Below are 16,797 nucleotides of genomic sequence, written 5' to 3'. Positions count from 1 at the left end.
AGCCAAGGTCAACACCTCCACCCTATCCCCATAACCCCATAACCCAGTAACCCCACCCAACACCAAGGGCAATTTTGGACACTAAGGGCAATTTATCATGGCCAATCCACCTAACCTGCACATCTTTGGACTGTGGGAGGAAACCAGAGCACCCGGAGGAAACCCACGCACACACGGGGAGGATGTGCAGAGTCCGCACAGACAGTGACCCAAGCCGGAATCGAACCTAGGACCCTGGAGCTGTGAGGCGATTGTGCTATCCTCAATGCTACCGTGCTGCCATTTCAAAAAGAAGAAATTCTAACCATCTCTCCTTGAAGTTCACAAGTATTACCATTGCTGAATCTCTCATGATCAAGACATCAAATTTATTCCCTGCTGTTTAGATGCATCCTGCCGTTTCTCTGTTGCTCTGGAATGGTCCTTGAAGTCTTTAAAAGTGTAGGAGCTTGAGGCAATATAGCAGAACCAACTATTTAAGCAAATCAACAATGCAGAACCGTGATGGGAAACCTAAGTGAGTCGGCCACAAGATTGAAATCAGGTATGTTTGTTAACCACAGCTCCATAAATAAGATTAAATTTAATAATTTAATAAACACTAAATATTTCACAATGAATAATAAAAAATGCTTCATCATTTATCTGTGAAAAGATCAACTTCAAATGGTGAAAACAAAATAAATATTTACACTCTAGACATAGAGGGAACGCATGATTCTCACAGTCGATGAGCAATCAGCACGCACCTCACTTCACTCACCCTCGCTCTACGTGTGAATCACTTCAGTCATACCGGTCAGAAAAAAAACTTCATGGCCGGAATGTGACAACCTTGCGTGTGGGCAACAGTCAACAAAATATCTCGTGGAGCCGCACTTGGAACCCAGATGGACCACACGTGGTCCCAGGGCTGGAGTTTGCCCACTGCTGGTATAGAACATCTGGCACCTTCACGTAAATGGGACTATAGAGAAAGGTGCCAAATTCTGCTGACCACCATTCCCTCCCAAGAATAACCAAAACCAGATGTCAGTAAAGAGCGCTCAGGTAAAGAACACAAACTATTTCAGTGGTTCTGCAGGTCTGAAACAGGTCAAATGGCTTCATAATCTGGGCACTAAAAGCACGCAAGAATTCCTCCTGCCAACCCCAGCAGGAGATTCCCTCAAATGGCATACCGCGTTTTCACAATGAACCTAGAGGTGGAGGTGCCGGCGTTGGACTGGGGTGAGCACAGTAGGAAGTCTTACAACACCAGGTTAAAGTCCAACAGGTTTATTTGGAATCACGAGCTTTCGGAGTGTTCCCAACTTCCAACTCACGGTAGCACGGTAGCATTGTGGATAGCACAATCGCTTCACAGCTCCAGGGTCCCAGGTTTGATTCCAGCTTGGGTCTCTGTCTGTGCGGAGTCTGCACATCCTCCCGTGTGTGCGTGGGTTTCCTCCGGGTGCTCCGGTTTCCTCCCACAGTCCAAAGATGTGCAGGTTAGGTGGATTGGACATGGTGTTGGGTGGGGTTTCTGGGTTATGGGGATCGGGTTAATCTTGGATAGGTGTTAACTTTGGGTAGGGTGCTCTTTCCAGGAGCCGGTGCAGACTCGATGGGCCGAATGGCCTCCTTCTGCACTGTAAATTCTATGAACTCACTCTTCCATCGGGCAGGAGATACAGAAGTCTGAGAACTTGCATGAACAGACTCAAAAACAGCTTCTTCCCCGCTGTTACCAGACTCTTAAATTACCCTCTTATAAACGGACTTCATTAACACTACACTCTGTATGCTTCATCCAATGCCGGTGCTTATGTAGTTACATTGCGTACCTTGTGTTGTCCTATTATGTATTTTCTTTTATTCCCTTTTCTTCCCACGTTCTTAATGATCTGTTGAGCTGCTCGCAGAAAAATACTTTTCACTGTACCTCGGTACACGTGACAATAAACAAATCCAATCCGCAGGTGAGTGAACTTCACTCACCTGATGAAGGAGCTACGCTCCGAAAGCTCGTGATTCCAAAAGACTTATTATAATTAACCTAATATAATAATAATAATAGCTCGGATTAGATTTACTTGTATACTTACCTGAATCTCAATGGACTGGAATTTAAATGATTGAACTGACTTACAATAATAATAATAATAATAATAATAATAATAACAGCTTATTGTCACAACTAGGCTTCAAGGAAGTTACTGTGAAAAGCTTCTAGTCGCCACATTCCGCCGCCTGTTCGGGGAGGCTGGTACGGGAATTGAACCCACACTGCTGGTTTTGTTCTCCATTACAAGTTAATGGTTTAGCCCACTGTGCTAAATCAAAACTAAAATGTTCAATTCCTTAGAGTCTAAGAATTTATATCTTGGTTAAATACGGCTTGGTTTCATAGATTATCATAGAATTCATCATAGAATTTACAGTGCAGAAGAGGCCATTCGGCCCATCCAGTCTGCACCGGCTCTTGGAAAGAGCACCCTACCCAAGGTCAACACCTCCACCCTATCCCCAAAACCCCACCCAACACTAAGGGCAATTTTGGACACTAAGGGCAATTTATCATGGCCAATCCACCTAACCTACACATCTTTGGACTGTGGGAGGAAACCGGAGCACCCGGAGGAAACCCACGCACACACGGGGAGGATGTGCAGACTCCGCACAAACAGTGACCCAAGCTGGAATCGAACCTGGGACCCTGGAACTGTGAAGCAATTATGCTATCCACAATGCTTTAAATTTTCTAAATTATTTCAATACGTCATTGCTGGAAAGAAAGCAGCGACATAAGCCAATTCTAAACACAGGTGTTGCACACAGGGTGTGGCTCACATGCAACCCTCCCTCTGAAAATATATTTAAATAGGCTTCCAATAATTTTTCAGGGGGAAATGGAAAAAATCTTTGCCCTTTAATTATGGACCAGTTATTACCTGGTTTAAAAAGATCCCAAGGCAGAGCGGTGGGACTCAGGTATTTTTCACAAGTCTTCACGATGGAATGGTGTGCAATTTTAAGGACTTGCATTGATGTAGCATCTTTCACATCCTCGGGATGTCCCAAAGCACTTTACAGCAAATGTACTCCACTGACACTTTATTGGCTGATGTTACGTAGGCAAACGGAGAGAGATTGCAGGACTCAGGAAATGCTGTGTGCAACAATGTGACAGACAAATGATTTGACCACACGGCATCATATGAAGACAGTTCAATCATTCAAATTCCAGTCCATTGAGGTTCAGGTATGCAAGTAAATCTAATCAGAGCTATTATTTCAATTTAAGCTGAATTATTTTCTGACTGTTCCATTCATTGTGAAAGCAATTTCAAAAGTACTTCATGCACTTGGGACCTCCAGACTTTATGAAAAGTGCTACAGAAATACAAATCCGTCTTTCTCGTTAGACAATGATGAAATAGATTATCAGTGAGGCTTCACATATTTAAAATTCTTTTTTTTAGAAAGTATTTTATTAAGGCATTTATAATTTTAACATTTTAAACAAAGAGATCCAACACACACAAAAACCCCACAGTAACATACCCAACTCCTCCAAACGTAAACACTAACTATCCTAACTGTGGTAGCATGGTCAAGTGGTCTAAGGCGCTGGATTTAGGCTTCAGTCTCTGCGGGGTTGTGGGTTCGAATCCCACCGCTGCCAAAGCGTTTTAGGGCAGCACGGTAGCACAAGTGGATAGCACTGTGGCTTCACAGCGCCAGGATCCCAGGTTCGATTCCCCGCTGGGTAACTGTCTGTACGGTGTCTGCACATTCTCCCCCGGTCTGCGTGGGTTTCCTCCGGTTTCCCCCCCATAGTCCAAAGACATGCAGGTTACGTGGACTGGCCATGCTAAATTGCCCTTAGTATCCAAAAAGGTTAGGAGGGGTTATTGGGATGGGTTGGAAGTGAGAGCTTAAAGTGGGTCGGTGCAGACTCGATGGGCTGAATGGCCTCCTTCTGCACTATACGTTCGATGTTCTATCATGGTCCATGTACCTACTCCATCCCACAGTTCTCCCTTCATTAGCTTTCCTACCCTTATTTGTCACTATATTTAAAATTCCTGCAGCACATTTTGCCTGAATGCATTACAATGAAGAATAAACGGCCTCAAACTATTGCTTCATCTTGCCCAATTAAATAATTTACGCATTTGTTTTAATATTGTAATCACTGACTGCAGTCAGAACAATACTCACATCTTGGCATCCGTATAAAAGAAGCAAAATCTTTTAATGATACCATACCATGTAACTAAAAATGTTAATGAAACAGAAGGTAAGGAGGACACTTACCGTGACGCAGATGCCGCCTTTTGCTCCAAGACCGAGTAGCGTTTTACTCCCCTTGCTGTGTCTTTCAGAATGGTCTAAATTAAAACCTAACTCTGCTTACATCTAGTTCACAAAACAGCTGCAATTAACTCAGATGTTGCCGTATTTCTCGTCTGGACTCCTGTGGCCTCTAAAAACCCCGGAGCGTTTAGAGCTCTGGGGTGCAGGTGCGATTCAGGAAGTGTACTGACCGAGAGCCAATACCACAGGTGTGGAAGGAACGTCAGCACCACCGATAGTTCAGATTTTACAGCTTTTGTGAACGCTAGAAAAGAATTCATTAAATAGCAGTTGACTGCGGTAAACAAATTTGACTTAAATTCCACAGTACAGTAACCCAGTGAGGCTAGTTTTAGAAACTGACACCGGCTAAAAATTGATACTATTTGGTACCAGTATTGGTCTAGATACCGTTGGCTATGATTTATAGCTCTTTCAATTATTTTGTTGTCGTGATACAAAGGGGGCAACGAAACTGCTGGCATAAGCTGCATTACATAACGCGGTGAAGACCCTTTATCGATCCCAGACATTCTTTCTGAAATCATTTGAAGTGGCGCCTCATCTGACACATTAACACTAAATACATCATCCAGTGCAATGGAATCTCTTGTGCTTTGTTGGTTGGATTCTACAGCAACAATCTTTTGGTAGGTTTGAGGGAGGGGGGATAGGTTGAGGGAGGGAATTCCAGAGCTATTGGGGGGGGGGGGGGGGGGGGAACGGCCATCGATGGTAGAATCATTAAAATTGGTCAGAATTGGAGAAGCGCAGAGACCCTGTGGGGATGGAGCAGATTATGGAGACGGGGAAGGCCAAAGTCATCAAGGAATCTGAACACAAGTATAGTGTAAATGTGTTGTAACCATTTCCCTCCACTGCTTACTGCAAACGTCTCCACTTTGTTTGGACTTATTGAGGTACCTCACCAACAGTCCCCGAAATCTTTAGGGGACTTCCTCCTCAGGTATGGAGCTCACACATTACCAATCCATGTCAATACACTGCCACCCTACAGGTACTGCTTTTCTCTACACTTCCTTTAATGCAGAGGACACCAACAAATTTTAACATGGCCAACAGTTTACCTTTATAAAACACAAAAATGTTGGATGCTCCCCAACAGAGGTCACCAGAGGAGTGAAGAAATTTTAGTTGGCCTGAACAACAAGCCATGAGGCCCACATCGTCTATATCAGCGTTCAAGTCCCACATGAGCCTGCCACCTTCTCTACTTCATCCAACCTGATCAGTATATCCTTCTATTCCTTTCTCCTTTAAGGGTTTATCCAGCTTCCTCCTAAATGCATCTCTGCTATTCGCCTTAACTACTCCATGTGGTTGTTGCTTCCAGATTCTAACCAGGCTCTGGATAAAAAAATCATTCTGGCACTTTGCAAATACCCAGAGATGCACTTATACAATTGAAGAGGAAGGACTGTAGCTTTCAGTTAATACAGACTGGAGTACACCTCCTGAACAATATCAACCAAACATTCTCGACCGCGACAATTCTCAGTTTTAAGACTGTTGGAAGGGGTGTAACAGATTCTAAAGTTATTGTCCCAAAGTAACAGCTGGCAATTCGACTACTCACCCATCACCAAAATCTGTAAAGCAGCACCGATAGCTTCAAATCAATTGTCAACCCACACTCCATTTCTTTTCACATAGCAGTGGCAGAAGGTGTAGAGGGGACACGAGGAGGAATGCTTCTACGCACAGGAGTCTGGAATTCGCTGCCCAAGTTGGTGGTGGAGGCAAGGACCCTGAACTCTTTTAAAAGGTACCTGGATCTGCACCTCAAGTGCTCTAAGCTACAGGGCTATGGGCCGGGTGCAGGAAGGTAGGATTAGAAAGGGCACTTGCGTGTCCTCGGGCTGGCATGGAGAAGATGGGCCGAATGGTCTCCTTCTATGCTGTAACTTTTCTATAGCTAGAGTTAGCTCTTTTTTCTTTTTAGATTTAGAGTGTCCAATTCATTTCTTTCCAATTAAGGGGCAATTTAGCGTGGCCAATCCACCGACCCTGCACATCTTTGGGGTTAACATAGACATAGACATAGAACAGTACAGCACAGAACAGGCCCTTCGGCCCTCGATGTTGTGCCGAGCAATGATCACCCTACTCAAACTCACGTATCCACCCTATACCCGTAACCCAACAACTCCCCCTTAACCTTACTTTTTTTAGGACACTACGGGCAATTTAGCATGGCCAATCCACCTAACCCGCACATCTTTGGACTGTGGGAGGAAACCGGAGGACCCGGAGGAAACCCACGCACACACGGGGAGGACGTGCAGACTCCGCACAGACAGTGACCCAGCCGGGAACCGAACCTGGGACCCTGGAGCTGTGAAGCATTGATGCTAACCACTATGCTACCGTGCTGCCCCTGGTTGTGGGGGTGAAACCCACGCAAACACGGGGAGAATGTGCAAACTGCTCACGGACAGTGATCTGGGGCCAGGATCGAACCTGGGACCTCAGTGCCGTGAGACAGCAGTGCTAACCACTGTGCCACCATGCTGCCCCAAGAGTCAGCTCTTAGGGCTAAACTAAATCAATGTACAATAGCCTCATTATAACTTTTTTAAAAATCAGGCTCATGCCTCATGTTAAAAGTGTCCTGATGTCGAATGTACTGTTAACTAATGCAGTGTCAGTGGTACTGTGCATGCATGTCCTTCAACCTAATACGGCATTAGTACATCAATTCCACATAGTAATAAAATGATTGAAACTACACTTGCTGTTCAAGAGTTGAACTGGGATTAGTTATATCCAGAAAAGTGAAATGTTACGATAGTCTTTTCTAACACTGATTTTCTTCCCATTTTCTCTCTTTCCACCTCCAGCACCAGGGGCAACAATCCGACGGCCAGGAATGTTAGTCCCAACAGTCGACAACTCAATGAACAGCATCTTCACTGGTCTAATTAGCTAAGGGCCCACAGTATTTCCAATAAAGGAATCTCACGAATGTCACCTCTTTGTCGTAGGATAATTTGTGGTACCAGGAAGTGAACTTTGTCCCCCCCCCCGCTATGATCCAGGACATAACTCGGACTGTCCAACAGCAAGTTAAACAACTGCATCACCGGAGGATTCGAACATCGTATCCTCCCTTCACATGCATTTTCATCTTTATGGAAACTCTTTATGGCCTCTTAAGAGATGAGATACAACTGCAAACTGACAAATTATTTAAGAAACAAATAGAACAAATGAATGAGACAGATAATTTTTTTTTTTACACAGTGGGATAATTTGAAATAGAGTGAGATAGAGAAGACAGACTGTTGCCGCACCCAGTCCTTTGACATATATTCCTCCCCCCCCCAGCTTATGCTCAACTCCATTTCGGAGATAGAAAGGGATGTTCAGCTCCCCAAACACTATCTTGCTCCACACTGTACAATTTACTTTGTATTGTTAAATTAAGCCACAATGACAATAGATCAATGTTAGAGAAAATGCTTTCCACTTGTGGGCAGGTCTAGAATGGGGACCCATAAATATAGGATGGTCACCAAAAAAAAACCGGTAAGGAATTTAGGAGAAACCTTTTTACTTGGGAGGTTAGAATGGGAGATGCACTAGCTGAGGCAAAAAGCTCGGATACATTTAAGGAGAAGTTAGATATGAGTGGGGAAGAAAGGAAAAGGTCACTCTGATTCGGGGGAGGCGCTTGTGCAAAGAGCAAACACTGGCACAGATCTGTTGGGTTGAAAGGGCTATTTCTGTGCCGTGAATTCAATGTAGATTCAAATCCACCTTTACAGATAGCTGAGCTTACAATGACCCAACAATGATGGGTTTCTCTGTCTCACGCCTCCAAACAATCTGCACAAAGGGACGGTTCCCTCTCTGGGTAGCCAATTGGCACCTTCATTGGTCAAGCTCCAGCCCTCTTTCACGCCTCTGCTGGTTGATGTCGGATCTTTAAACTTGGCATTTAATCTAATAAACTAACAAAGTTCCCCTCAGGAGCTCACAGAAAGCAATAAAACTGCAGTCTCCGAAAGAGATTCAGAATAAAGGACATAGTTGTGATGTGGAATAAAGGGTGTTAATTAAAGAGACAAATTGTATGTTTTGAGTGCATCTCTTGTGGTGGGTTACTTTGATACTCAATATTTTATAATGCATCGACTAAGCCATTAGAATTATTTATATTGAAATACAGCATTGTGCCCTACCCAGTCTGTGTCAACATCCTACTGAACAAAAGATTCCATTTACTTTGCACTTTTAGTCGACACATATCAATTAGCATCAACCGACTATGAAGGCTGACAGTTTTATGAGCACATATACAAGTGCATCCTGTACATACAGGATTTAAATGGGTGGGAAAACGCCTACCCATACTGGCGAAGTCCAAAACACTTGCGTATCAGGACAGCCACAGATCTGATTAGACAAAGCCAAATAATCATGTTTTCATTACTCTGAGACAAGGGTTTCCCGATTTATGTCCTTATTACTTTCTGAAGGCTGAATGGAGATTGAGACATTGCAAAGTGCACTGAAGTCCTGTGAATCTGATTGGAGCCTGATTGTATCTATCGAATTTAGCAATCATCACACATCCATCTCTTGGATGAACCGTTGTTATCCCCGGACAATATAATCTTACGGTCAGTTCACAGAATCACACAGCGCAGAAGAAGACCCTTCGGCCCATCAAGTCTGCACTGACACATGAAAAACACCTGACCTACCTACGTGATCCCGTTTGCTAGCACTTGGCCCATAGCCTTGATTGTTGTGATGTGCCAAGTGCTCAACCAGGTACAAGGATGTGAGGCAACCTACCTCTGCCATCCTCCCAGGCAGTGCATTCTAGACCATCACCACCTCCTCCCAGGCAGTGCATTCTAGACCGTCACCACCCTCTGGACAACAAAATTTTTCCTCACATCCCCCTAAACCTCCTGCCCCTCACCTTGAACTTGTGTCCCCTCGTGACTGACCCTTCAACCAAGGGGAACAGCTGCTCCCTATCCACCCTGTCCATGCCCTTCATAATCTTGTACACCTCGATCAAGTCGCCCCTCAGTCTTCTCTGCTCCTGTTTGCCCTACGTATTTTCTTTTCATGTACGGAACGATCTGAACTGTACGCAGAACAATACGTTTCACTGTACCTTGGTACACGTGACAATAAACAAATCCAATCCAATCCTCTCTTCATAACTTGAATGCTCCATTCCAGGCAACATCCTGGTGTATTTCCTCTGCACCCCCTCCAGTGCTATCACATCCTTCCTAGAATATGGCGACCAGAACTGCACACAGTACTCTAGCTGTGGCCTCACTAAAGTTCCATTCAACGCCAACATGATCTCCCTGCTTTTGTAACCTATGCCTCGAAAGGCAAGTGTCCCATATGCCTTGTTCGCCACCGTATTAACCTGCCCTTCCGCCTTCAGAAATCTAGGGACAAACACACCAAAGTCACTTTGTTCCTCGGAACTTCCTATTGACATGCCGTTCATCGAGTACTTCCTTGTCAAATTACTCCTTCCAAAGTGTATCACCTCACACTTCTCAGGGTTAACTCAGTTAGTTGGACGGTTGGCCCGTAATGCAGAGCGACGCCAACAACGTGGGTTCAATTTCCATACCAGCTGACGCTATTCACGGAAGTCCTTCTTCTCAACCTTGCCCCTCGCCCGAGGTGCGGTGACCCACAGGTTGAATGATCACCAATCAACTCTCTCTGAAAGGGGAGAGCAGCCTCTGGGACTGTGGTGACATGTCTTTATACAATCTTAAGATGTATAAATATGCTTGGTCTGCCTGCTCAAGTGGAGCCCACCAGCAATTTTTTGAAGAAATTTCCCCCTCCTCTTTCGGCCAATATTTATCCTTCAAACAACACCAGCGTGTGGTCATTTTACCCCCTTATTTGTTGTGGGACCTTGCCGTGTACAAATTGGTTGCCCTGCTTCATACACTAACACGGACAGGACTGCACCTCAAAAGTAACTAATTGGCTGTAAATTGCATTGAGATGTTCTTTGGCTGTGAAAGGCACTCTTATAAACACAATGCAGTCGGCACCCTGTGCCACCTGTCCTGTGTTCAGGTAGAATTTTATTCTGAGGGCGGAAATTACCTGTCCAATTTATTTCACTGCCAGGAAATGAAGGAACAGAGGTTTTCTTGGGAGATCAACATGGCGAAGGGAGACACCCTTATTCCTTTCTAGGTTTCGATTTTGTGATCCTTTGAGGTGACGGCCGTCAACAATGAGCCAAGCAAGGTGAGCACAAAGGACATCCTGGTCAGAATTTGGAATTGGAACATTTAAGGTGCAAATAGAAGGGAACTGTGTAATAATGTGCCCCGACGCCAATTGGAGGACCCCCCAACCTCTTACTGCATCTACGTGTTACTTCATTTTCCGACAATAGCCATCACTTGGCTATCTCACAATAAGACCATCTGTTCAGTGCCAGTTTGTTTGCTTTAATCATTCCCCGCGCCGGAATATGGCGACAAGGGGCTTTTCACAGTACCTTCATTTGAAGCCTACTTGTGACAATAAGAGATTTTCATTTCATTTCATTTCATGCCATGTGGGCATCATTGGCTGGGCCAGCATTTATTGCCCATCCCTAATTGCCCTTGAATGGAGTGGCTGGTTGAGCCATTTCAGAGGACAGTTAAGAGTGAACCACATTGCTGGGGGTCTTGAGTCATATGTCAGCCGGAGGGTTGGGGGGGGGGGGGGCGGGGGGTTGTTGGGTTACGGGTATAGGGTGGATATGTGGGTTTGAGTAGGGTGATCATTGGTCGGCACAACATCGAGGGCCGAAGGGCCTGTTCTGTGTTGTACTGTTCTATTAGTGATCATGGTCACCATTCCAGGGACTAGCTTTATATTCCAGATTTATCAATCCAATTCAAATTCCACCAGCTTCCATGGTGTCATTCGAACCCATATCTCCAGAGCATTAGCCTTGGTCTCCGGATTATGCCACCATCCCCCCACACCCGCAGAAATTATAGGAGAACATTGAATGGAATCGCAAACTTTCTAGCTCTGTAGTTGGAGGGTCTGTGCGAGCAATTGTTACCAAACTGATTTAGATTTTAAAAAGTACAATGACACACATATTTATAAGATGGGAAATATCAATTAGTAAGAAAGTTTCAAACGTTCCTGGAAGCATAATGTCCTGCTTAAAAGTACGGACACTTAAATACTGAATTTCTATCATGGGTTGCACCAGACTTCCAACAAAATGGGCCAAGCCCCATGAGGACGGAGAGCGTACATCTTACGATTGTTTAGCCCAGGGATAACAATTAGCCTATTTAGCACTTTGGAAATTCAGGGAGTATTCTCAGGGCGCCTGCCATCTCTTAAAAGACCAACATTATCACCCTGGGGACTGATTTTCCAAAATAACTATTAGATCGAATACCCACTTAAAAGTTAACACTAGTCAGGGCTAGGGGAAAATACGGAGAACTCTATAACAGATCTGAAAATATTCCACAGGTGTTAAGTGACCCGTCTTCAGCGGGTGGGGGGGGGGGGGGGGGGGGGGATTCTCCTGATACTGTTCTCTTTACTCATGACAATCTGCTTCTGCTGAAATTCTGGTCAACTGTGGTTCCAGTGAGGATCCTCAGAGGCCCAGACAGAGTACTCAGGGATGCCCCGTTAACCCCCAGTGGAGAGGTAAATTACCAAGGGGCACAGATTTAAGGTGATTCGTAGAAAGATCAGAGAGGATACAAGGAAAAGCATGGTGGTTGTTTGGAATTTGCTGCCTGGGTTGGTTGCAGAATCAGGATCCCGCAACCTGTTTTAAAAGGTGCCTGGATCTTCCCCTAAAGTGCAGTTCCTTGTTAGGAAAGTGGTTAGTGTCCACGCCTGTCATGCGAGAGACCGGGGTTCAATTCCCCGACGGGGAGCTTTGTAGATGTTGAAAAGCTCCAATGGCATCTTTTGGCCAGTTTAGCTAAGTTGGCTGGACAGCTGGCTTGTGATGCAGAACGAGGCAAACAGCGCGGGTTCAATTCCCGTACCGGCTGCGGTTTGTCATGTGAGAGTACCTTTAAGAAATGGGTGTTTATCAAATAGCTGTAGTGGATGTACCTTTAAGAAATGGGTGTTTATCAAATAGCTGTAGTGGATGTACCTTTAAGAAATTGATGTATATCAAATAGCTGCAGTGATGTCAGAGTGTCGGTGGAGCTGGGCTGTCTGTCAGTTTTACTTTCGCTTTGAGCTAGCAGCTACAGGGCATGTTTAGTTTTGTTTTGCAGATTGGGACCTGCATCCAGCAAAACCAGGTGTAATTCTGATTTATTTCTGCATGAAAGGGATGTCTTCAGATCACTTGCTGATTTAAAAGTGATAACTGCTCTCAGTAGAGAATTTAAACCTGATTAAACCTGGCATTTGTCTTATGGATGCTGCAAGTAAAGATTAAGGGTTACTTATAGAGTACTGTATTCTTGGGGGGGGGGGATTATTGGTGTTGATAATTGTTAAGATGTTTGCGGTGGGTTTATAATGTGTTAACTGGATGCATAAATAAACATGGTTTTGTTTTAAAACTACTTTAGCTCTCTGTTGCACCACACCTGTAAAGTGGGCCTTTGTGCTTCCCATAGCCAAAATCTATTAAAAGTTATGGGTCAGGTGAACTCCATGATACACTTTGGGGTTCTCTAAATCCTGGCCCGTAATAGGTCATGAAGGTCCATCCGGCCTTCCCAACCTTGCCCCTCGCTTGAGGTGTGGTGACCCTCAGGTTAAATTGCCACCTGCGGGGCAGCACGGTGGCGCAGTGGGTTAGCACTGCTGCCTCACAGCGCCGAGGTCCCAGGTTCGATCCCGGCTCTGGTCACTGTCCGTGTGGAGTTTGTACATTCTCCCCGTGTCTGCGTGGGTTTCGCCCCCACAACCCAAAGGATGTGCAGGCAAGGTGGATTGGCCACGCTAAATTGCCCCTTAATTGGAAAAAGTGAAATGGGTACTCTAAATTTTTTTTTTTTAATTGCCAACTGCGTTTGAGGGGGAAGCAGTCTCTGGTCATCTGGGACCAGGGCAACTTCATAGTTTACAAGTTACATTACAGACATGCTGAGACCTGCGAACCTGTGGACTGAGCTACTAGGAAAGACTGGATAAGCTGGGGATGTTTTCCTTGAGGCAGCGAAAGTTGAGAGGGGACCTGATAGAGGTGTATAAGGATAGGATGGCGCTGTTTCCATTCGTAGAGGGATCACTATCCAGGGGTCATGCCTGGGGATTGAGGAGAAACCTTTCCGTCTCAGAGAGTGATGGAACTCACTGCCCGAGAGTGTGGTCGAGTCAGAGGCTTTTATAAAAGTTAGATATTTGCTTGCAATGCAATAACCTCCAGGGGCTGGTGACCAAGTGCTGGAAAATGGGGTTCGTGCAGTCAGATCTTTGTTGACCAGCATGGACAAGATGGGCCGAATGGCCGCCTTCTGTGCTGTAAAAATCTATGAGTCTATGGACCAGCGGCTGGAAAACAACACAGTGGATAGCATTATGGCTTCACAGCACCAGAGTCCCAGGTTAGATTCCTGGCTTGGGTCACTGTCTGTGCGGAGTCTGCATATTCTCCCCGTGTCTGCGTGGGTTTTCTCCAGGTGCTCCGGTTTCCTCCCACAAGTCCCAAAAGACGTGCTGTTAGGTAATTTGGACATTCTGAATTCTCCCTGTGTACCCGAACAGGTGCCGGAATGTGGCGACTAGGGGCTTTTCACAGTAACTTCATTGCAGTGTTAATGTAAGCCTACTTGTGACAATAAAGATTATTATTATTACAATATGAGTTTTGAATGGGCAGCTAGTTTAAAAAAAATCTTTTGACCAGTGCAGGCAGAATTGTCTGAATGGTCTCTTTCTGTGATGTAAGCTTTCTGTTGTTCGAGTGTATGCGGAGTAAACCGCCGTGTGCTTCAGACCTTTGAACAGCTGGTTTAATCTGTGACGGAAATTTAATCCCACTTTAGCTGGCTCCAACTGAGAAATTTGGGGTTTCCTAAACGCTGTAGCAAACAAAGAACTGCTGAGAATTTTAAATTGTTTTCAAAGACACGATGCTCCGTACTATGATGACCAAGCAAAAATGGTTGATAGATCATGGAATTTACAGTGCAGGAGGCCATTTGGCCCATCAAGTCTGCATCAGCTCTTGGAAATAGCCCCCTACTTAGGCCCATGCCACCACCATATCCCCGTAACCCAGTCACCCCACCTAACCTTTTTGGACACTAAAGGCAATTTATCATAGAACATTACAGCGCAGTACAGGCCCGTTGGCCCTTGATGTTGCCCCGACCTGTGAAACCAATCTAAAGCCCATCTACACTATTCCATTATCATCCATATGTTTATCCAATGACCATTTAAATGCCCTTACTGTTGGTGAGTCCACTACTGTTGCAGGCAGGGCATTCCACGCCCCTACTACTCTCTCAGAGTAAAAAACCTACCTCTGACATCTGTTCTATATCTATCTCCCTTCAATTTAAAGCTATGTTCCCTAGTGCTAGCCGTCACCATCCGAGGAAAAAGGCTCTCACTGTCCACCCGATCTAATCCTCTGATCATCTCTGATCATGGCCAATCCACCTAACCCACACATCTTTGGACTGTGGGATGTAACCGGAGCACCCGGAGGAAACCCACGCACACACGGGGAGAACGTGCAGACTCCGCACAGACAGTGACCCAAGCCCGGAATTGCACCTGGGACCCTGGAGCTGTGAAGCAACAGTGCTAACCACTGTGCTACCGTGCTGCCCGTGGTTAGATAGAGACAGTGATGGAAAGAATGATCACGTGCCTCGTATCCTCACATTTAAACAGTCAAGAGCAATAAACCTGTGCGGTTCGGATATGGTTACTGCTACTGATGATAATGCCGTGACTAGTTCACTTACTAGACCTAAAGCTGAATCTTGGCAAATCTGCCCACTTGACAATAATCCTATTTATGGAAATTTGCTAATCTGTGTACGGTATTAAACCCCCCACGGCATTCCTGCACTAGACAAACACATTATGCAAAGAGTGTCAGAATCTGTGTGTAAAAAGCAGCATTACACGGTGCAAAATGTTTCCAGAATTGGATTAGCAACTTTCAATTTTGTTACGGCAGCATTTTAATATACATTGAGAAAACAATTAACCATCAAAGTATATTGGTGAACGCTCATCTTCACAAGACAAAGAACAAAGAAAAGTACAGCACAGGAACAGGCCCTATGGCCCTCCAAGCCTGTGCCGACCATGCTGCCCGTCTAAACTAAAATCTTCTCCACTTCCGGGGTCCGTATCCCTCGATTCCCATCCTATTCATGTATTTGTCAACATGCCCCTTAAATGTCGCTATCGTCCCTGCTTCCACCATCTCCTCCGGCAGCGAGTTCCAGGCACCCACTACCCTCTGGAAAAAACTTGCCTCGTACATCTCCTCTAAACCTTGCCCCTCGCACTTCAAACCTATGCCCCCTAGTAATTGACCCCTCTACCCTGGGGAAAAAGCCTCTGACTATCCACTCTGTCTATGCCCCTCATAATTTTGTAGACCTCTATCAGGTCGCCCCTCAACCTCCGCCGTTCCAGTGAGAACAAACCGAGTTTATTCAACCGCTCCTCATAGCTAATGCCCTCCATACCAGGCAACATCCTGGTAAATCTCTTCTGCACCCTCTCTAAAGCCTCCACCTCCTCCTGGTAGTGTGGCGCCCAGAATTGAACACCATACTCCAAGTGTGGCCTAACTAAGCTTCTATACAGCTGCAACATGACTTTCCAATTCTTATACTCAAGACAAATAGATAATAATAATATTAGTGCAGGAAATCATATACTGCAACGGCCTCAGCAATTCTGAAAGTCAAGGGCCAACGGGCCTGTACTGCGCTGTAATGTTCTATGATAAATTACCTTTAGTGCCCAAGCAGGTGACCAACTGCTTGGGCAAAAAAGATAGATTTTAACTAGCAACTGAAAGGAGGAGAAAGAGGCAAGGAGGTTTGAAGATGGAAACTCAGAGCTTTAGACTTGGACAGATGAAGGCATGCCATCAATAGCTGGAATGCTCTCCACTTGCCTGGGAGAATGCAGCTCCAAAAAACACCCAAGGAGGTCAACACTATCCTGCCCGCTTGATTGGCACCCCATTCCCCACCTTGAACACTTGCTCCCCACAATCAGCACACAGTTGCAGCTGTGTGTACCATTGACAAAATGCACCCACCAAGGGGCCTTCCAAACCCACGACCGCTACCACCTGGAAGGACAAGGGCAACAGATACATGGGAACACCACCACCTGCAAGTTCCCCCCCAAGCCACTCACCATCCCGACTTGAAATGAAATGAAAATTGCTTATTGTCACGAGTAGGTTTCAATGAAGTTACTGTGAAAAGCCCCTAGTCG

At 45.3% G+C, this 16,797-nt stretch overlaps 1 protein-coding gene across 5 annotated transcripts in view; it reads right to left on the bottom strand.

Annotated features, from left to right (window-relative positions):
• gpsm1b (G protein signaling modulator 1b) overlaps nt 1-16,797 on the bottom strand; it is a 283,643-nt gene that overhangs the window by 85,237 nt on the left and 181,609 nt on the right. The window contains exon 1 of one of the 5 annotated variants that reach the window (XM_038782322.1): nt 10,471-10,490. The exons of the other annotated variants lie outside the window; for them this stretch is intronic. The gene's annotated coding sequence lies outside the window, so the exon portion shown is untranslated. Of the gene's footprint in view, nt 1-10,470; nt 10,491-16,797 lie in introns of those variants that run through there. 5 annotated transcript variants of the gene reach the window in all.

The sequence above is a fragment of the Scyliorhinus canicula genome, chromosome 21 (genome assembly GCF_902713615.1).
Source record: "Scyliorhinus canicula chromosome 21, sScyCan1.1, whole genome shotgun sequence".
Taxonomy (NCBI): domain Eukaryota; kingdom Metazoa; phylum Chordata; class Chondrichthyes; order Carcharhiniformes; family Scyliorhinidae; genus Scyliorhinus; species Scyliorhinus canicula.
The sequence above is the reverse complement of the archived record's forward strand: the minus strand, read 5'-3'. Positions and strand labels throughout refer to the sequence as shown.